Below are 23,207 nucleotides of genomic sequence, written 5' to 3'. Positions count from 1 at the left end.
AAGTGTTGGAACGTTGCTGGAGCGTTGCATAGACCAAATGGCATAACGAGATATTCAAAGTGTCCATATCTTGTGCGAAAAGCGGTCTTCCATTCATCCCCCTCACGAATCCTGACCAGATTATATGCTCCTCGGAGATCTAGTTTGGAGAAAACTCTAGCTTCGCGTAGCCGCTGGAACAGCTCAGGAATAAGCGGGAGTGGGTATCGGTTCTTAATAGTAATTTTATTAAGTTCACGGTAGTCAATGCAAGGCCTCAATGAATGGTCTTTTTTTTCAACGAAGAAAATTCCAGCCCCGGCAGGAGACGTGGAATTGCGAATGAAGCCTTTAGCTAAGTTCTCATCTAAATAGTTGCGCAATTCCAATAACTCAGGCTCAGATAAAGGATAAATTCGCCCGAAAGGTATTTGTGCACCGGGCAACAGGTCAATGGGACAATCATAAATACGATGGGGAGGAAGTATGTCCGTTCCCTTCTTACAGAAGACATCTTGAAACTCCTGATAGGCCATCGGAAGTTTATTAAGAACTTCTTGCGGAGGTGCAAGCGAACAGAGTTTAGCAGGTCCAAAAGGTAAAATGGGTCGACAATTAGAGAGGCAGAAATTAGAAGAAAAGACAATCTCCCCAGAATCCCAATTAATGGACGGATTGTGCTTCCGGAGCCATGGCATCCCCAAAATAACTGGAAATAAAGGTGACGCCACAATATCAAAGTTCAAGATTTCAGCGTGAACTTTATTAAGTGACATAAACAGAGGACAAGTCTCTTGGGTAACTGGTCCGGATAATATGGGCGAGCCATCTGCAACTTGAAGTAGTATGGGATTCTTCTTCTGGTGCAGGGGAAAACAATGAGCTTCAGCGGTTGCAGAGTCCAGGAAACACCCACTAGCCCCAGAGTCAATGATTGCTTGTAGACTCACTGTCTTGCTTTCCACTGTAAAGAAAGCGGAACAGTAAGTAGGGGAGTAAAAGGAGACGTAAATACCGGTGACTTGTTAAGAAGAGTTTTACCCCGAGGAGGAGGTCGTGTGGGACAGTCACGGAGCAGATGGCCAGCTTGTCCACAGTACAGGCATAAATTGAGCCTTCGACGTCTCAGGCGTTCCTCTGGGGTTAGAGCTGATCTAATGGCGCCGATCTGCATAGGTTCAGGGTCCACAGTAGCAGATGGAGCAACAGGCAACCGGACTGGTGGAGGAGCATGAGGAAGAACCCACATTTGAGAGCCTTGGCCCGACCTCTCAGCTCTTCGTTCACGGAGTCTCCGATCAATCTGTATAGTAAGTAAGATGAGGTCGTCCAGGGTCTCTGGAATTCCTGTACGTGCTAGTTCATCTTTCAAGGGCTCAGACAACCCCAAACGATACTGATGTTGATTCCAATCCACATCTGCTGCAAGTCTGCGGAATTCAACAGTATAGTCTTCAGCTGGACCTCGCCCTTGACTCAAAGCCCGTAGCGAAGCTTCTGCCGCAGAAGATCTGTGTGGATCTTCGTATAATACAGCCATTGCTTTAAAGAAGGATTCCACTGTGGCCAGTTCCGGACTTTGCATATCCATCAAACGGAAGGCCCAAGCCTGAGGGTCCCCCACCAAGAAGGAAATAATAGTGCCTACACGGGCATGTTCAGTAGGATAAGTGCGTGGTTTTAACGTAAACAGGAGTTTGCAGTTATTTTTGAATAGACGAAAAGTCTTTCGATCTCCCGAGAATCGCTCAGGAAGGTGAACCTTGGGCTCTGGTTGGTCAGAAGGAGGTGCAGAGCTGCTAGAAGAAGATTGTTCGGCCAATGGAACTGTAGCTGAACCACCAGGAGGTGGCTGCAGGGTCCTCATCTGATCCTGCATTTGAGCGTAGCCCCCTTGAAGCTCACGGACTGCTTGCGTAAGCGTAGATAACTGTTGTGTGAGGACTGAAAACGGAGATGGCCCTTCAGCTTGATCCATCTTTAGGCCTGGTTATACTGTCAGGCTTACCGGATAGTTTATGAAGCGATGGACCTCTTCTAGATGATAAGGACACACAAGCGGCTCACACAACACAGAACCCACCCGGGGATGAGACAGGAGGAAGCCGTGAGTGGAGAGAAGCCAGTGAGGCTAAGTCGAAGCGAGGTACCAGGGATTTCAGAGAAGAGAATAGTCAGGCCGGATCCGAAGTCAAATGGCAGGCAGCAATTCAGCAGGAACGAAAGATAAGCAGAAGTCTGGGCAGGCAGCAAGTCTCAGAAGTCAAAACACATCAAGGTCATACACAGGAGTCAATCAGAAGTAGTTTAAATCTGTAAGCTGGGTCTCAGGACAAACCACAATAACCAAGCACAGTTAAAATACAAAAGTCAGTTTAAATACCTTTAAACTTGGCGCCAATTCTGCAGCGTCAGAACGCCTGCGACGAGGAGTCAGCGTGAACACGCTCTGCGCCGCAACGAGCCTGCGCCTGGATGCGCTCTGACGTGCACGCTTCTGCGCGCACACGTGACCCGACGCCCGTGACGTCAGGAACGCTGGACGGAGGCGCATCGATGGATCCGCTCGGTAAGTATTTCTTACACCCTATGTTCTGACTTCACTAGGTCACGGTGACCACCATGTTTTCTTTTAAGAGACCCTAAATTTGAAGCCAAGATGGCTGAGAAGAACTATGGAAAACCTTTTTTTCAAAGGTATGCACCGTTCTATTTTGACTGCCAAATTTGTGCTTGCAACAAATGCTTTGTAATATTATGTATTTTTTCTGGTTGATTAAAGAATGTCCATTTAGTATGTTTCATTGCTTTTAATAAATGTCAAGAATAAAACAGTAGAAGGTGTACAGAAAATGAAAGCATGCATTTTCCTGAATCTGTACCTTGACATATTCAATCCCATCTGTGCTTAAAAATTGGCACCCCAACTATTTAACTGTTCTCAGGTGGTTCTGGTATATTATACCATTTATAGCAGCCTCAAGAAAAAACACCAGAATGCATGAGCTGTGGAATGAACTGACTGAATTATATCATCATCACTGGGTGGGTTAGGCAAGATTGGAAAGATCATCTGGACTCTAGTGGGTGTATGCTATGCCCCATAGCACACTTCAGAGCTCGTTTCTGATCACTAGGTGCAGTACTAGCTAAAAACATGGTCGTAGAATTGTAGTTACTAAAACAACACAATGAAAACTATTTACTTGTGCCTACTTGTGGTGAGCTATACTAGTGCCATGTACCACTTTGGTGCATGGAGCAGCATGAGCAGCATGTGCAGCATGCTCAGGCTCAACACCTACCTCAAGTCTGTAGTAAGTACAGAGGTTCCCTTTCTATGTTGCAACTATAGGAACTTGATGTTATGACAGGTACACACTTTTCTCAAACTTCCCATTTATAAACAAATTTATTTTGTTTTTTCCACAAATCTCAAAAAATGGTGGTTCTCCTAATTTTTTTTTTTTTAAAAAAAAACAGCTCTAAAAATTCTATAGATGTAAAAGTGTAAAAACCACGTAAACCAATAATACAAAACTTTGCCAGGTTAAAGTTGTCGAGGTCCCATAGAATTCAGTGGGAGCTGTGCTGATCCTGTTGGACCATTTTAAATCAATTCGGACTTTTAGAAGTTTTTAGAAGGATTTATTGCTACTAGTATTTTTTAGCGAATCATTCAGTGTAATTTTCCATTTCTACTTTTTTAATTCGGAATTTTTAAGAAATTTCATGACATTGTAGTTTTAGAGCTTGTGAGTTTAGTCGTGGTTTCAAAAACCTCTAAAATCCGAGCTTTTAAAAATAGGGCTCTTGGTTTTGTAAAAGGGAAGTCATGCCTGTCTGGGGCACAGCCCCTTTTGTGACAAACACAAGTTGCACTTAGTTCCATGCAGTTTCCTAGCCAAGGCAAATTGTTTTGCAGATACATGGGAATTATTGTAAAAGATGTGTCTGTAACACCTATTTGGGCTGCATAGCACACAAATAGTTAAACTGTCCAGCTAGCAGTAGAAGCATGGGTTACACGCGACTTCACACAACAGGGTCAGGGCCTTCGCCATGTGGAAGTGTTCCCTCTATGGTGTAGTGCAACTACATCCCCCCAGGCTACTGTGCATACAACAAAAGATGGAACACTTCCACATGGCGAAGGCCCTGACCCTGTTGTGTGAAGTCGCGTGTAACCCATGCTTCTACTGCTAGCTGGACAGTTTAACTTTTTGTGTGCTATGCAGCCCAAATAGGTGTTACATTTGGCGCCCAACGTGGGGCTCGATTCCCTAAAACCAGGCTGTGCATTGTTTTGTTCGAATCGTACGAATGGATGTACGAATTTGTCGGAGTGTACGAATGGATCGTACGAATTTTTCGAAGTGGATAAACGGAACGTACGAATTCTTCGAATCGTATGGATTTCCTTCGAAGTATTTGGCCGTGGGTTCGGGCTTGGAGGTTCGCCCCGAATTTCACGAAGGCCTGCGGATGTCAGTTGGATGGGAGGAAGATGGATGTCCCGGATGGAGCCATTTCCTGCTCATGTGTGATCCCGGATCATGGATCTGGAAGAGGAGAACCTGGAGGATGGATTCTTCTGATGTTTGCTACAGCTCTTCTATGGACTCCTGCAGAGTGAGATGCCTAGAGTGCTGCTTGCTTGTTTTTTGTGGCTGGAAGGACTGCTGGACTAAGTGGGTTCTAATTCAGGACTATTGATCCCCACCACCATTTCTTCTGCCTTCACCTACTCGCTGAGTAGTGTTTCTGCACCCAAGGACTGGCCTGTGTGGACCCTTGGGAGGGGGAGAAGTATTTTTGCTGATGTGTAATAAAGTTGACCAACTGCAATGTTTATTATGCAATTGAAAATGTTTGATACAGTATTGTGCATGCTGTGTTTCCTTTACAGTGACCATTGTTACCAGGTATGCCTTAGGAGAGGATACCAGAAGTGGATGTGATGGTACTGTAAGTTGATATATGTTGGGGATGTTTAAACCATTGTGGGGACGAAATGGGTTTTTCCCCCGGGTGTATGTAGGGACCCTACTGGGTAATCTGCCCTGCAGCTTTAAGGCCCCCACCTTTTTCTTAGAGTGATCTGCCAGGAGAGAATGACACTCCCCTGCTACACTGCTATATAGTGTGTGTAGGGAGTGGCCACTTCCTTTTTGGCCTGTGGATGGTGATCCAGCTGGGTGTGCTCAGGGGAGCCTGGGCACAGCTAGGCCCAGAAAGGCCCATGTGCTTTGGAAGAAGAAGTCGGGGACCAGGTAACCCCGTGAATGAGGAATAGTTGCACTAGGGCAGACTTGTTATAGTCTCTCTAGGAGAGAAAGGCAGAGAGGTGAGAGAGAAAGAGCAGCTGAAGCTCCAACAAGGATTTGCAGTAAGGGAGTAGCTTCCCAGAGGCTTTATGTGTTGCCTCCAGTCAGGGACCTCAGTGAAGAGGGACTGTAGGGTAGAAGCTGCTTTCCTGACAACTTCCAGGAGGGAATGTGTGTGAATACTGCAAATGCCTAATGGAGACCTTTCCTCTGTGAGAAATGCCTAATGCCTGCAGCTCTGTGTGAGAAATGTGCCATTGCCTCAGCTCCTGTGTGAGTACTAAACCTGTGGTCACTTGCCTCGTGCATAGTTAAATAAACCGTTTTCTGTTTTACTGCAAGAACCTCCTGGCGCCCATCTTTTGTTGTATGCACAGTAGCCTGGGGGGATGTAGTTGCACTACACCATAGAGGGAACACTTCCACATGGCGAAGGCCCTGACCCTGTTGTGTGAAGTCGCGTGTAACCCATGCTTCTACTGCTAGCTGGACAGTTTAACTATTTGTGTGCTATGCAGCCCAAATAGGTGTTACATGTCATTGTGGGTAAAAATTAAGTTTAGCTCGTTTTTTTCTCTTATTAAGTAAAAAGTCCTTATTTGTTCCAATGTTAGTGCTGCTACTATGCAGTGCATGCACAGTACAGTATATGCCAAGTTATAGTTTAACAAAATGAATTATGTACTGGTGATAAGCTAGTTAAGGATGTCCTAATAATGACCCACATAACTTTTTCTGCCTGGATATTAGGATTCCGTAACAATGTAGGATAGGATATCTGGCATGGAAGAGGTTAAGTGTACTAAGGAAACTCAAAAAATAAATAGTACTGAAAGCATAAATAGCTGTTTCAGAAGGAGGTTTTCACCTGATCAACGTTAGCTGCATACGTTTTGCCAAGCATGCGGTATACATTTTTCCACCAGGTTTGGCAAGCAGAAGGCTTATCCTTTCCATGCAGCATTATGTATATCAAAACACGACGCTCACACAAGACTACCTAAATAATATTACTTCCAGACCAAATTCAGATTAAAAAAAAAACGTGGATGTGATCAGACCAAGAACAAACACAGAGATTGCTCCTGCAGATATCATTCAGAAAGTTTTCCAAACTGTGACATCATAAATGAAAACTAAAATTAACATATGGCCGCTCATACACTACTGCTGTGCTCAGCAAATTATACATTTAGGCATATTTCTATAACTATTAAATGTTATTTTCAGGAGGAATACAATTTATAAAGCAGTAACTATGCATAAAAAAACAAGAAGATGGGAAGCAGGGTCTTTCTAGAGGTCAATTTACTATATGGACACTAAGGGGCCGTATCTAACGTATTTGTTTTTTTCCAATTGTGATATCTTTCTTTATTTGCGCTTTTAGGGGTTTGTAAATTACAGCATTAGAAGTAAATTAGAGAATTTTGAGGTTTACACATTAGTATTCAGATTAAATAATATTTTTATGCATGCCACCTTGCTGTTACTTAGAATGTTTGTCAATGTAGGGTTGTGGGGCCCCTACTACCCTCTCAGGGTATCACCTCCATGATCATAACTAGCCAGCTTAGATCCAAGCAGGAGCTAGTGAAAGAAAAAAATAAAACATCCTCATAACATGGCTATAGGTAGTACACATAATGGAAGAGCCCAACATGGATGACGGATCAGAGGTCCCCAAGCATTTTTACTTGTGAGCCACATTCAAACGTAAAAAAAGGTTGGAGAGCACTACAAGCAGGCAAAAAGTTCCCGGGAGTGCCAAATATGGGCTGTGATTAGCTATTGGTAGATCATATGTGGCTTTGCTGTTTGGCAGTACATATGATTTTCATGTCTTCAAGCCTGTAATTCAAAAAGAAACATCTGCTTTGCATCCACTGGGGGCATCATCCAAGGGGTCGGAGAAAAACATGTTGCTCGCAAAGCCCTGGTTGGGGATCACTGGTACATGGTAGTGCAAATAGTCACTGCTAGAATGCTGAAAGTGCAAAAAGGAGTGGAAGGGTACATTTGGATCTTGCTGCCTGCAGGAGGCTCTGTTTGGCGGTACACGTGATTTTTATGCAACTAAAGCTTGCCTTCATGTCTGGAATTCAAAAACAAACACCTGCTTTGGGTCCACTGGGGGCATCATCCAATGGGTTGGAGAACAACATGTTTCTCACAAAGCCCTGGTTGGGGATCACTGGTACATGGTAGTGCAAATAGTCCCTGCTAGAATACAGAAATTGCAAAAAGCAGTGGAAGGGTACATTTGGACTTTTAAACATTTTGCTTATTTTGTGCAAAGAGCCATTATTATAAATGGAATTTAGTTTATATATAACATAAAGAAGCAGGATGCAAGCAATTTTTTATAAGATTACTTACTGGCCTGTCTCTTTCAATATATCAGAAAAGGTTAAATAAAAGCAGTAACAAAAGAAAATATTTTTAAAAATGTTTTAGCTTCTTTTTTGTAGTAGACAGCCTTTTTGTGCTGTAATGAATCAAAAATAATTTTCTGGCTTAGTCCAACTATGTTTTCTCCCATTTACCAAGATAATTCTGTCATCATGAAAAGCTGCCTTTGTCTTTACCTATCAGTGAATGATAAACTCATGGAAAAATCACATGGCCACATTTAGCATTTTATGGTATTGCTGGAAAATATTTAATCTAATTGCTTCTCGATTTAGAAAGGAGTTTCCCTAGGTACTATGCGACGTTTGTGCTTAAAGGTAACTAAAACATTCACTACTCAGATGCCCTTGCATTTAAAGGAATTGTTCAGTATAAAAATAAAAACTGGATAAATGGATAGGCTGTGCAAAATAAAAAATGTTTCTAATATGGCTAGGCAAAAATGTAATGTATAAAGGCTGGAGTGTCTGGATGTCTAACATAACAGAACAGAACACTACTTCCTGCTTTTCAGCTCCCTTGGGGGCAAATTCACAAAGATCCGAAGTTGCGCCAGCGTCAAATTCACCGCACATTACCAGGTGTAGTTTCGCCAGCGCTGCGCAAATTCACAAAAATGCGAAGTTGCGCTCAGGGAGGCGAACGGTAGCGAAGTTGCACTAGTGTTAATTCGTCAAGCAAAGCAAAGTTACGCTAGCGATGCCTAATTTGCATATGGCGCCAAGTTAAAGTACAATGGACGAATATGTAGCAGCAAATACATGACACTACACAAGCCTGGGAAACCTTCATAAAATAAAATAGAGTTGTTATTTTGCCCTATACATGTGCCCACTGTATAGTTGAGTTGCCATATGTTAGGAAATGTAGGGGGGAAGGAGGGTACCCCCAAAAAAATTTACAATCTGTTTCAGCCTATCACTCTTAAAAAGGAAAAGACGCCAGCGTTTTTTTGGGACTTAGAAAAAATTTAAACTTTTTTTGAAGCAAGCCCTATCTACTCTATTGCACTTCACCTGGTCTGAGGTGGCGAAGGCAAGTCTGGCGCAAGAGGTAACGTTCAGTAAAATGCGCAAGTTAGTGAATTAGCGCAGTTACGTCCCTTTGCCATAGCGCAACTTCGTCTGGCGTAAGGGTGCGAAGTAGCGCTAGCATAGGTCCACATCGCTAGCGAATTTATGCCAGCGCCCGTTAGTAAATCGGCAAAGTAACGAAATGACGTCACGCTGGCGAATTTGTGTTAACGTTACGCGCTTCACGCTTTAGTGAATTTGCCCCATAGAGAGCTGAAGTTGGATTCTTGCTATTATATTAGACATCCAGTCACTCCAGCCTTTATACATTACATTTTTGCATAACTAACTATATAAGAAACTTTTTTTATTTTGCACAGCCTATTTATTTATCCAGTTTTTATTGTTAATGAACTGTTCCTTTAAAGAGAAACTATACCCTATTTAAATGTAGCATGTATCACAATTCATTTTAAATTAAAACAATAGATTTCAAGTGTCGTTTACTATGTGTGCCAAAGAGTATTAGCTGGCAGAGCTTAACCATCATGTACTGACAGTAGTAAAACAAGATCTATAGATTGAATGGCTCTCCTTGTGTCTTCTGAGAGTGCATCAGTTGAGGCAAACAATATTGCAGCACCTACTCAAGTGTCTTACAGTAAATAAGCAGAATTGCCCAATAATAAATAATAAATGCCCCATACTTTACAATCCCTTATAGACACATTGATACACAACCTTTAACATCAGACATTGATGTGCTGGTACTCATGTGATGGTACTCCATAGGGCCACTGTATGATCTGATTGTTATATTTTGGGTAAATGATTGGATCAGCCCAGTTTGGTGCAGATAGTGGATGGCAAAATGGGGTAGAGATCATTTAGAGACGTTGCCAAATAAATTTGAGTGTTGTTTAGTCAGCTTTACATAGAACACAGACATGAATGGTTGGGTCAGGCAGAAATATTGTTTAATGTTTGTATCATGGAGTGAATGAGAACATTTCTCTTGCACTGGAACCTTGTTGGCTAAAGGACCACACACATTAACTGAACAGTAAGCCTTTTATTCCTACATTAAACTTGCAGCAAATAGTTTTTTCAGCCAATTGGACTTTTGGTACAGAGGGGGAAGTCACAGCTGCTTCCTAATACCATTTGTGCCCTTGGTCACTATTGTATGTCGTGTCTGTGCCCCATGCCCCATAGACTTTTGTTTTACATCTGATCCTGTGTGTTCCATCTGCCAAGCAAAATGGAGGTAATTCCAGCCATGACCCAGAATTCACTCCTTCACAGGACATTTCTACTATTGCAATGCAATGATAATAATCCATATAAATGCAACTTGAATACGATGCACATATCAAATATGTAATACTCAGTAATAATAGAGAGAAGCCTATAAGTTGCCCATTTGTTACATTGCGCTATTTGCATAAAGTTGGATACATATTCAGAAAAGATACGTTGGCAAATTTATTAACCAATGATCATGTAGTGTCTCTGTAAATGAACATCAACAGAATGGTTTCTTTACTTCATCTGTTTGTTTGGGCAAAAAGATCAGTTATGGACACATACTGGACACTGTAACCCTTTATATTTGTTGGCATAACAATTAATGAAAACACTGCTCTGTCTATATACACCATTTAAAAACACCATTTGAAAAAACACCAAAAAAAATAAATAAAAAAATTAAAAATAAATATATATACATTTTTTTCACCATATTGAACGATTGATTTTTCATGCAAACCCTGTGAGTGCCGGTACCACGTGCAACTTCTATCTATTATTTAACACCCAGGTCTTTTTGTGTATTTTAAGGTGTGCAGCTTGTACCCACCTTTCCCTATATATATATATATATATATATATATATATATATATATATATATATATATATATATATATATATATATATATATATATATAGTGAATAAAGTACCCCCTTTTGTAAAATATAAGGATATTATAAGTTACCGAGGAGTTTCATGACCATATAAAAACACGAGGCCGAAGGCCGAGTGTTTTTATACAGGTCAGGAAACTCCGAGGTAACTTCTAATATCCTCATATTTTGCAACTGGGGGTACTTTATTTATTATAATACACAAGTTTCGGTGAGTCATGTGACAGAAATGACATCAGAACTCACCGTTTATAACTGATGACATCAGAACTCACCGTTTATAAGGATATAATTTACAGGATATTCATGGCTTTTGTGTATTATATATATATATATATATATATATATATATATATATATATATATATATACTTGTCTATCAGTATGTGACATTGGATAATTCCAAATAGAAAAATATAAATTTTAAGTACTAAGGACCGCCCTTTGGCTCATACGATTCACTGTGCTCACACACTAACCAAGGGCACATATACATATTAGGTTTCATTAGAACAGTGATGTCCAACATCTGTGGCACAGAGGGATGGAATTTTTCTGGCCTACATGGTGGAGGGCCAATAATGGAAGCCAGTGTTGACCACTCCCTGTTTTTAAACCACACCCACTTTAAACCACACCCATGTTGCCACAAGATCATGTCCACTTTAATGGTTCTAGCACACCAAAAAACCAAATGGTTGATGCTCACTGCAGGGATATCCCTCATCACTCATATGTAAAAAAAGTTGTCATATTAAGACATACCCTTAAATCCATATGCGTCATCCTCCCCTGTGGATAACACAGCAACCCCCAGCACCTAACAACAATTTTCAAATGCTAACAAACCCCCAGAACAACTACCAGTTGGACAGCACTTCATTAGAACATGAATGGACAGAACTCTGTCCTTTATTTCCATACATTTTCCTGTTGCAGTTAAAGCTGCAGTATTTCCTGTCAGGTGATCTCTGAGGGAGCACACAGACCATCACAAAATGGTGACTCAAGGTAAAATGGCAAAATTTACTGATCCAAATGCCAATTTGGTAACATTATTTAATAGGTCACTTATTCTGATGGTTACACATCCATTTTTAAGGTAAAGTTTTCCTTTAAAAATTACAATTGCTTTTTATTGCACATTGATTACAGGCAGAAGTAAATCTTTTAATTAAGACTGATGCCTTTAATTTGTATTTTAGGTTTAGCTAACCTATGCCAAGCATTTAATGACTGACTGTAAGCTGAATGGCATTAGAGTCTACAGGAAATATGTGCACAGTAATGAAACACATTTGTTTCCCTATATTTCTCATTTTAAGACAAAGCTAAATATTATAATATGCAAAATATTTACCTCTTAAACCACAAAGATCTCCTGATTGCTAAACATTACCAAAAGAATATGGAACACAAAACACATTTTTGTCTGATTATTGTAAAATTGTCTTGTGCATCAGAAATATTACCAAGAAGAAGAGCATTGTAAAAAATGACTTCAGTGTGCAGGAATTATGAGTAATATTCCATACAATAAACTATCATGGAAAATAGAAAGATGGACAGATGGTTTCGATTTTTCATAATTCATACTTGTGATGGTATTTTGCAGTAATGCTGAAGAGCGAATTATTAACTCTCTAATCATGCATAATGTTTATTGTGCCCACATGTTACATCGTGTAGTACAATGGGAACAAATGTAAATCTGCCATCAACCTTTTTCCTTTAAATACTTTGCTTGATATTATGTCTGTTTAATCTACATTTGCTACACATGTGAAGATCTATTTATCCTTTAAAGAAATATGGGATTAGTCAGGAGATAAAACATCTGTCATGTACAATTTAATATTAGCTTCCGAATATTTCCTTTTGACTAGCGGAGGTATTAGCTTGGAGGTTAAGTGCACTGCTTGACACTGAGGACTTACTCAAAGGAATATTAAACTAATTAATAGCACTGGTGCCATTATTACATTAATTCAACAGCTTGTGCATTGATGTTACACCAATGTTATGTATTCAGGGGCTGAGCAGCTTCTACTGCAATAAAACTAATATCAAATGTGTTCAAGGATGAAACTAATAAATAAAATATGTAATTTCTGTGATCATGAGATTTTCTTGTGACTTAATAATTTTGACTTTTTATTGTATTTATTTTTCACATTATATTTTCTCAATTTCTGAAAAGACCAGTACAACAACCTCAATTAGAGAATTCCACAACTTCACAGTCTTGACTGGTTTTCTGGTTCCTAAAGGAGATGTTTACCTTTTGCAAAGTTCTCCCTCTGAAGTAGGTGTTGCCAACCCCCTCTTTCACCATGAATGCAGAGGGTTGCCTTTGTGCCCAATCCTTAGGGGAAATGCAAAGTAAATGGGGATACATGTCCCCTACATGTGCTAACTGGATACGATCATAATAAAACGTCAGGTTTTGCACTCTTTTATGCAAGGCAATGTGATACCCTGGAGGTACTGCAGCCTTTCAAGTGGACTACCCTATGTCAGTTGGCACAGTGCACTACTGCTCACAAGCTAAAGGTCTACTGGTAGATCCCGATCTACCTTATGGCCACCCCTGCTGTAACTGAATCACATAGATAACCACGGCAGAAAAATTCTAACTGACTACTTGACTTCTGTTGCTTATCTGGACCACATTAGTTCTCATGATGACAGTGTCGGACTGGGACACCAGGGGCCCACCCAAAAATCTTAGACCAGGGGCCCACCAAAATACCTTAGATCAGGGGCCCACTCTCGGTACTATTATAATTCCTCTCCTCATGCAACCTCTATTCTGCTAGTCTCTTTTCTGTTTAATCTATTATTCAATCTATTTAGTTTCTTTGTTCTCATAGAAATAGGTAATGCCATGAAATATTCCAAATGTTTTGAAGCATGAGGGCCCACTGACACCTGTGCCCACCGGGAGTTTTCCTGGTATCCCTGTGGGCCGGTCCGACACTGCATGGTGAAGGGACTCATTTTATCAAATGGCATCAAGGTGTGTCACAATGTAATAGGGGGACCATATGTAGAGGGACCAGACTTTGACTTTGGGGGGGTACATGGGAACTACTACATGAAAACGGACTACCCAAGCTAAACGTTTGCGTTCATTTGAAACAGATCATTGATTTTTAAAGGAACAACAATATCCATTTAAAAATGAACAAATACCAAACATGTATAAAATTACATAAGTGTGCAGCTTACAAAGACCTTAAATTAGAAACACATAATAGTCTTTTCATTTCTATGAACAAAACCTAGAGAATATGCTTTACAAGACCCAGCTGTCTGCTAGCAGGAAAATAATTCTATACATTTCATGAAATCAGATACCTTACAGAATTCAATACTGACATGTTCAGTTTGTGAACAGCCCGAAAGAGATCTTCTTTAAAACAAGAAGCCCTTTGCACTTTCAGTCTACTAGAAAACAGCCGCACAAATCCTAAGTATGCTACATTTAGCTGTTTATGAGCGAAAACAATAACAAAAATGAGAATGAAATGAAAATGTCTCCTTTGGTATCATTAATATTTCAGTGGAGATGTTCACCCTTTATAAAACATTATAATGTCCCCCAAAAGAACTTTATTTGAAACATTTGCAAAACATTATTTATACATTATTTATTCTGCTAGCAGAACTTTTCAACTTACAATATGCCAATTTGGAGGCATTTATACCTTTGCATTTTGACTGTGTAAAATACAGAGTTAGAATAACACATGCCCTGACAAAGATTAGCATGTATGCAGTGACCACTTATAGTACAGGATTTAAATAAGCTGGCATGAGCCAAACACTCCAACAATTTGCCATAATGTAATTGAGAAATTCATACCTTTTACTTTATTACCATATGACATAATGATCTAAGGTACAAACTTCCTTTTTAGTTTTCAAACGCCTTTAAAGCTCCCAGAAACAGGCATGACCCTCCTCCTCACCAGTATTACGAGTCCTGCTGTGAGATCTGTTTTCCTTTACAGCCTGGGTTTTACATCCTCTACTCTTTGGATGACTCGTGAAATAACCAAATCTCCCTTTTCAATATAAAAGTGCTTTTTCCCTATGCTAATGATTTCAAAGAACAAGGATAGCCTACAGATTACTCCTTCCAAAGGGTAAACTGTTTTAAAAAGATAGTGGTGTTTTCCAAAACTATGAGGTATCCTTCTAGGGATTAAACTTTACCTTAAATCTCTTGACAAATTTATCTGACACCTTCTAATCACAGACTACAGGACCTGGAAGCCTGTTTCCTCTGCTGGGAAAATTGGGTTATCTGGTCTGTTTTACTTCCTGCTACTTTATCCTAGTGTACCCATTGTTTTCCAGAGGTACTATATTTTAATACACTATGGACATTTTACTAAATATAGGTGCTAAATTGAACAAGTGCAGTTGGAACTAATCAGAGATTAGTTTTAAACCGTCTACTACAAGTTAAGGTGGCCATATATGTAACAATTACAATCTTTCTTGGAAAGGATCTTTCCAAGAAAGATCGTTCATTTCAATATACACGTGTAGAGCTGAATCATCAGATATACAGGTAGAAACAATAGAATTCTACCTGTATCTGACGATTCAGCACTAACATTGGGCGATGTTCTGGTGCCTTCAAAATTTTCAGTCCACCCCGTTTGACGAGCCGACCGATAGTCTTCTGCTAATATCGGTCGGCACTATTCCCACCATACACGAAAATTGTACGAAATTAGTTTTGAACAATTTAATCTGTGTGTCTATGGCCACCTTTAGAAAATGAAAGCCAGAACCTGATTGATTGGTATTGGAACTGTGTTTCTGCAAGTTAGCACCTGTAACCTTTACTTGGCCCAAAATGTACTTTACCAGCTAGTGTTGATAGAACATGGGTCAAACTAGACTCCTCTTCCTAGATGACCCCTTTGCTAAGTGGAGGAGAAAGGAAGAAGGTGTTGTGCAAATACACCTCTCTGTTGCTATGAAAAAAAACAAATAGATGGCCAGAGGTTCTTGAACATATAACAAAAAGATTATTGTGAAACACAACAAGGTTTACTAAATGATCTTACTCAAGGATTTGTTATCAGATAGAATTAAAGCAGACCGTAGCAATGTGACACCAATTTGGAAAAACTTGGTTGATTTAAAGGGCAAGTCAACCCCCAAAATAAAAATGGGCCTAATAAAAGAAATTATAATCCAAAGAAAATTTCCAATATACATTAATTAACATTTTTAAGTGCTTTTGAAGTAATTTGTAAAAAAAAAACTTGCTATTGAAAGCAGCATTTGCTTAAATCCTGGTTGTTAGTTTTTAAACAATGTTGCAAAAGTATTAGTTCCCCAGCAAAGACAGGTCTGTTAATTAGCTGACTTCTCTTACATTGTATCAACAGTCTCAGCCATCAGGGCAGAGAATAAAAAGGGACAAACACTGCTTTCAATAGCAATGCATATATCAATAATGTAAAAACCATAGAAACTATGTAATGAGAGCATATTCCAAAATTGCTCAGAATTATTTTTTCTGCTATTAGACAAATTTTTATTTTGGGGTTGACTTGCCCTTTAAGATACACCTTTAGGTTACCAGCTAGTGGTCTGGGTCCCCTCCAGTGGAATCTGTTCAGGGAGTAGAATACTAAGCCTGAATCTCAGCAATGTTAACCCTATGGCATCCTACATCCCTATGTTTTCAAATGAACCTTATATTATGTATATGTGGGTATTAAAACATTTAAAAACACACACAATTAAAAACATTTGTCAAGATAAGGCCAAGTAGTCAGATTATGCAATGTATTTTTATCATTGTAAAAATTTATATTACACAGAAGCATTATAATATTTATCCATAAATTAAAATTTATTTTTCAGTTCACTCTTTTTTTAAAAAAAAAACAACCTGGAAGACATTTTCTAATGGTGTTTGTTTAATTATTTTATGCAACACATGCAATTCTGTTTTCACAGGTGTTCGATATTTATTTTTCACAGTGAATCTGTTACTTATTTGGTGGTTTTGGTGTTAGATGTTAGATTGCGCTAAAAAAAGGTAGACAGGTTTGTCAAATACAGGCAAGAAGGGAAAAAAATCCAGTGTCAGTATTTTATTATTTAATGAATAACTGGACCATCTTTATTCCTTTTCTATTGACAATGACCATGGCTAATGCTTTTGGTTCAACTTGCTATATACAGTTTACTATGGGGGAAATTTACTAACCTGCGAAAATTCGCCAGCGACGGCTTTGCACCCTTTGCTACATTTCGCCAGGCGAAAATTCGCTCAGACAACGCTAAAATGTATGTATATATGTTGCAGCAAATACATTACATTACACAAGTCCAGGGAATCTTAATAAAGAAAATATAGTTGTTATAATGCCCTACACATGAGCCCACTGTATAGTTTGTGTTCCATCAGTTAGAAAATGTTTGGTGGAACCCGGTTACATTTTTAAGGACTTTTGCAGGCTAAGACACCAGCGTTTTTCGGGACTTAGAAAATTTTTCCACTAAAAATTGAGAAGTCCTATCCACTCCATTGCACTTCGCCTGGTCTGAGTTGGCGAAGGCAAGTCTGGCGAAAGGCTGGTTCAGTAAAATCCGCATCTTGTTGAATTTCTGGAGTTACGTCCATTCACCAGAGCGAAAATTTGTCTGGCGTTAAAGTGTGAAACAATGCTTGCTAGCGAAGTGTAAATTAGATTAGTAAATCAGCAAAGTAATGAAATGACATCACGCTGGCAAATTTTCGCCGGCGTTAGTCACTTCATCCTTTAGTAAATGTGCTCCTATGTATCATTCACTGGACGGTAACAGGAACTGAGGTAACTGCCTAAGATCTCGATCATAGAATGGATGAATTAAGAGTTGTTGGAGTTATTTAATCAATAATTTATTTGCAATAATTGTTAGATGTTCTGATGAATTGCATGCAAGTGTGCCTATTGATGCAGGGGATCCCTGGAAATACTGCCACATCGAAGGTGCGGGCTACATCACTGCAGCACACTAGGGCCTAACGAGAAAGTTGCAAACGTTATTTTGATGCAGAGTGATAGAAATGACACGTCTCACAATTTTGAGCACACTTCATCTGATTTGCATCAAAATGCAATGGCAATTGTGTGCATTATGTCATGCGGCATTGTGGGTAAAAACATGCAAATTTGCATTCATATGTCCTATATTCTAATAACAGAGATAGATTATACAGTATACATGGCTAGCTAGCCCCTGCCACTTGGGATTGGGATCATTTTTTTAAAAAAAAACATTTAACTCAAAATGCATAAAATAAAAAACAAATTCTGCTGATGAAAATCCTACCCTACATTTTTTTCTGTCATTTATTACACTTTCCCAAAAGCACATTAATGAATACCAGCTACTGTATGCCAAAGCCCACTTAAGCATTATTAAACTAATCTGCCCTACCCTGTGTTATAATTATTGCCAGACATTAAGCAGACGTCTGACTTTCATAGGATTATTTCCCTGAGATTTCTTAATGTCCCTTGATACATGTACACTCAGACACACTTCACAGAGCTTTCATTCCTAACAAATAATTAACTAAGATTGAACCACCAGTAGTTTCTTGCATGTCATCCGTTTGATATGAATAATGAGGCTAAAAGGTTAACATAGGGTCAGAGACAGTTTCCTATCCTTAAACTTATTTATTCAGTGAAATGAGAAATTGATCACATTATTTTCTATAGAAGAACCTGATTCATTATAATCAGTTTGAAATTGGCACTTCTGGCTTGGGGGCAATTGCAGAACATTATTTATGCTTGAACAGGCAGTGGTAAGGTCATTTTACAACTTCTTATCACCTCCCTGACCCTTTCATGACCAATTTTCCGAAACGTGCTTGAAACTAATTGGAAAATGACGGTGGTATAATTGCAAGGGCTGCATGAATATTGGCAGAAAGGTATGTGCATAACACTTACATAAAATAATGGCTCATACATAGCATAGAAATATAGAATGAAATCAGTTGGCCATCTTTCCCCTCCAGCTGTAATGGCGGAATGTAATAAAAGCCTTTAACAGATGAAATATGTGTGAACAATTTGCTGTTAAAAAACCGTTGAGTTGCAAAAAACTTATTAACAAATTAAAAAAACATTTTTTGTCCCATATTTTATTTTCCACTCTTTATATTTTTAGTATGTTCTTGAATTTTGGGAGGATAGACCTCCTGAGACACATTCAAAGCAATAGGCCCATCATTGTTTGCGTGAATGAAATTTATTCCTCTCCTTACTCAAGGTTATCATGGGTTGTAGAGAACCGAAATCATTTTAACCCTAACGCAAACCCTAGAGTGTTCAAACAACAATAAAACGTCTGCAATAAAAATGAAGAAAGCTTTTTTTTTGTGCCAAAAACATGTCACCTTAAAGGATAACTAAGCCCTAAAATGAATATGGCCAAAAATGACATATTTTATATATTGAACTTATTGAACCAACCTAAAGATTCAACTTCTCAATAGCAGCAATGATCCAGGATTTTAAATTTGTCACAGAGGGTCACCATCTTGGAAAGTGTCTGCGACACTCACATGCTCAGTGGGCTCTAAACTGTTGAGAAGCTAAGCTTAGGGGTTGTCACAAATTATCATGCAGAAAATGAGACTGGTCTATAATATAAGCTGATGTACAGGGCTGATTATTAAATTATGATGCTAATTGCACTGGTTTCTGTGCTGCCATGTAGTAATTATCTGTATTTATTACCAATTAGCCTTATATTGTGACATTTATGGGGCCGATTCATTAACTTCGAGTGAAGGATTCGAAGGTAAAAAGCTTCGAATTTCGAAGTTTTTTTGGGCTACTTCGACCATCGAATGAGCTACTTCGACCTTCGACTACGACTATCGAAGGATTCGAAGTAAAAATCGTTCGACTATTCGACCATTCGATAGTCGAAGTACTGTCTCTTTAAAAAAAAATTCGACCCCCTAGTTCGGCATGCTAAAAGCTACCGAAGTCAATGTTAGCCTATGGGGAAGGTCCCCATAGGCTTTCCTAAGTTTTTTTGATCGAAGGATATTCCTTCGATCGTTGGATTTAAATCCTTCGAATCATTCGATTAGAAGGATTTAATCGTTCGATCGAAGGAATAATCCTTCGATCGTACGATCGTACTATCTGCGCTAAATCCTTCGACTTCGATATTCGAAGTCGAAGGATTTTAGTTCCTAGTCGAATATCGAGGGTTAATTAACCCTCGATATTCGACCCTTGATGAATCGGCCCCTTATATTCTATGTGTACTTTATATTATGAGTTTGTGCCTAAGCTCAGTAAGTGACAGCAGCACAGAGCATGTGTAGTGGATCAGCAGAAAAGAATATGGGAAGCTACTGGGGCATCTTTGGAGACATAGATCTTTACTGCTAAAGGGCTGTGGTTGTGGTTTGGGCTGGTACAGAAGCCCAAAACATAAAGTACAACATTTCTACCTACTTCTTTAGTTACACTTTAGTTCTCCTTTAAAGCAAGTTTTAGTTTGCTATATGCATATTAGAATTTCCAATATTACCTATATTGTTAGATTTTGTATAGATAAGACTATTTCCATTCATAGCATTTTATTTGGACTGCTCCTCCACACCCTACAATCTGTCACCATTTTGGGAAGTTTTTATCACTGCAGTTGACCCATTATTGAAGACAATAATCATATAATAATAATAATATACAGGTATTGGATCCATTTTCCAGAAACCTATTATCTAGAAAACTCCAGATTAAGGAAAGGCTATTTCCCATAGACTACATTTTATCCGAAATATCCAAATTTTACAAAAATTATTTCATTTTTCTCTGTTATAATAAAACAGTAACTTGTACTTGATCCAAACTAAGATGTTATTTATCCTTATTAGAAGCAAAACCATCCTTTTGGGTTTATTTAATGTTTACATGATTTTCTAATAGACAAAGTATGAAAATCCAATTTATGGAAAGATCAGTTATCCAGAAAACCCCAGGTCCAGGGCATATTACAGGTCCCACAACAGTAACAATGATAATTGTTATCTAGGGTCCTTGAAAAACAAGATTTAATAAAAATTAAATGTTAGCTTTACATTTTCTGCTAGAAACTTGGCAAAACACACCACCTCCATGGACAGAAAAGTAGCATGAGTGGAACGATAATACATGCATTCAAGTGTAAGCAATGTAATAAAAGTCGATAAGGGAAAGAATGAATGCAATGTGTGCAATTGTTTTAAAATTGCAGGGAAAATATTTCCTTTATGTTTGGCTTTGTAAGGTTTTGCAAATCGCTCATCTGGCAGAAGCAAAAAGACACAACATTTAATAGTTTTCTCAGTGTATTTAATAACATTTCTTATGTTTTTTGTGCACCAAAAATATGCCACCCATAAAATATGCTATTCAAGATTAAACGTTGCACTGTAATAATTGATTAACAAAGAATATCACACTGCTAAATGCAAATTTTGTCTTAAGTTTTGCATTTTTTCAGTTTTTACTTTTCCTGCATTCCCCTATATAAGCACTAATATATATTATACACAATAGTCTACTTTTAGGGGTCGATTGATTGAACATTGAATTTATCTAGTTGAGGTTTTGAAGGGGAAAGATCGAATTGTGTAGAAGTCAATGGCAGATGTTCCTGAAGTTGCTTTTTGACATTGTGATCTGGGCTGGATAATCCAAGTCGAGGTTTTGCAGCGACAATTCGATAAATTGGAGTTTTCGTACAATATGAATAAAAACAATTTGATTTAATCGAATTTTAGTAAATAACACCTTTAGGAGCAGATTTACTAACCGCCAAATTTTTCACACCAAACGCAACACTTCGCCAGGTGCAAATGTGCTCAGACTAAGCAATACACTGTTACAGTATGTGGAGTTTCGTCCTGAGGGCTGAACACTGGCATTGCTTTGGTAGTGTGAGCATCTCAAAGCAAAGATGTGCTAGCATTCATTTCTGCCTAGCGAAAATTCACTAGTAATCTTGCGCTCAGGTCAATTTGCATAGGGCGGGAAATTTAAATTGTCTTTATGTTAAATGTTGGTGCAAATACTTACAAGTTTCACTTTTTAAAACACATGTCCAGGGAACCTTAATAAAGACAAAATAGTTATTATAAAGCCCTACACATGTGCCCACTGCAAAATTAATGTTCCATGGGGGCAGGTTCACTAACAGAGAAAAGTCGCCAGTGACCATTTCACACCGATCGCTACACTTCGCCAGACGAAAATTCGCTCAGACAACACTAATTCCCTAAAATGCGGTTTTGTTGTGGGCGCCGAATGTTAGGGAGTTTTAGCTAGCGTTACTTCGGCAATGCAAGCAATTCAAAGCGAAGATGCGCTAGTGTTCATTTCTGCCTAGTGCAAATTCGCTAGAAGTCTTGTGCTCAGGTTAATTTGCATACAGCGGGACATTTAAAGTTGAATGGACATCTTTATGTTATATGTTGCAGCAAATACATTACATTTCCCCTGTTAATTACACATGTCCAGGGAACCTTAATAAAGACAATAGAGTTGTTATCTTATATTGGGAAAACCGTTACCCAAAAAAAGTTCAAGTTAGGACCTTTGCAGGCAATCACGCTGAAAAAAGGAAAAGTCGCCAGCATTTTTTGGACTTTGATGCATTTTCAGCTCACAGGATATGATGTAAGTGACAGAAGATTGAGGAAGATCTTGCTACTTTATTGCACTTCACCTGGTCTGAGGTGGTGAAGGCAACTCTGATGAAAGAGGTAACGTTCAGTAAAATCTGCATTTTAGTGAATTTGAAGAGTAACCTCCGTTCACCAGAGCGAAAAGTCCCCTGATGATAGAGTGCGAATGACCAATAGTGATGGTCCTGTTCACTAGCGAATTGGTGTATAGAGCAATTCTGCAAGCATATCGTGTGCAAACTTGAACACAGTTTTGTACTTAGTTCCGTGCCTGTACTAAACAAGGCCATATTTTCACTTGTACCAGAGAAGTATAAATACAAAATTGTACTGTTACTGTCTGCTACTGTGAGACAATTTATATGTGAGCATTTGCTCCAAATTTACTCTCGTATATACAGTATAATTCTGCACAGTGTGACAAAAAACAAAACATGATGATTACATTTTGTAGTAAAAAAAATTAACTGTAATCATTAAAAATGGTCAGATCATTACAGTATTGCTTCTATATCTATGTGGGTGTTCTGTCCCTATACACTGAAATGGAAGGAATGCATATTGGCATAAAATAGAAAAATAATTATTTTTTTTATCGGACACATTTTTCCAATTTTTTTTCTAATCCAAAAATCTAAATTTTGCTTTTTAAGCAGGCAGCATCCTGACTCAGCCACTTAAAGCACTCCCTTGTATCTTCAGCCACAGCAGCTGGGAGCTCTTTTCTTGTGATTGACATAGAAGGATGTCTGCCGGTCAGTTAATTCTGAAAGAAAGACACTGTCACACAAAGAAAGCTGTAACATTATGAAGTCCTGTGGCAACTT

This window comes from Xenopus laevis, chromosome 4L, assembly GCF_017654675.1.
Source record: "Xenopus laevis strain J_2021 chromosome 4L, Xenopus_laevis_v10.1, whole genome shotgun sequence".
NCBI lineage: Eukaryota > Metazoa > Chordata > Amphibia > Anura > Pipidae > Xenopus > Xenopus laevis.
The sequence above is the reverse complement of the archived record's forward strand: the minus strand, read 5'-3'. Positions refer to the sequence as shown.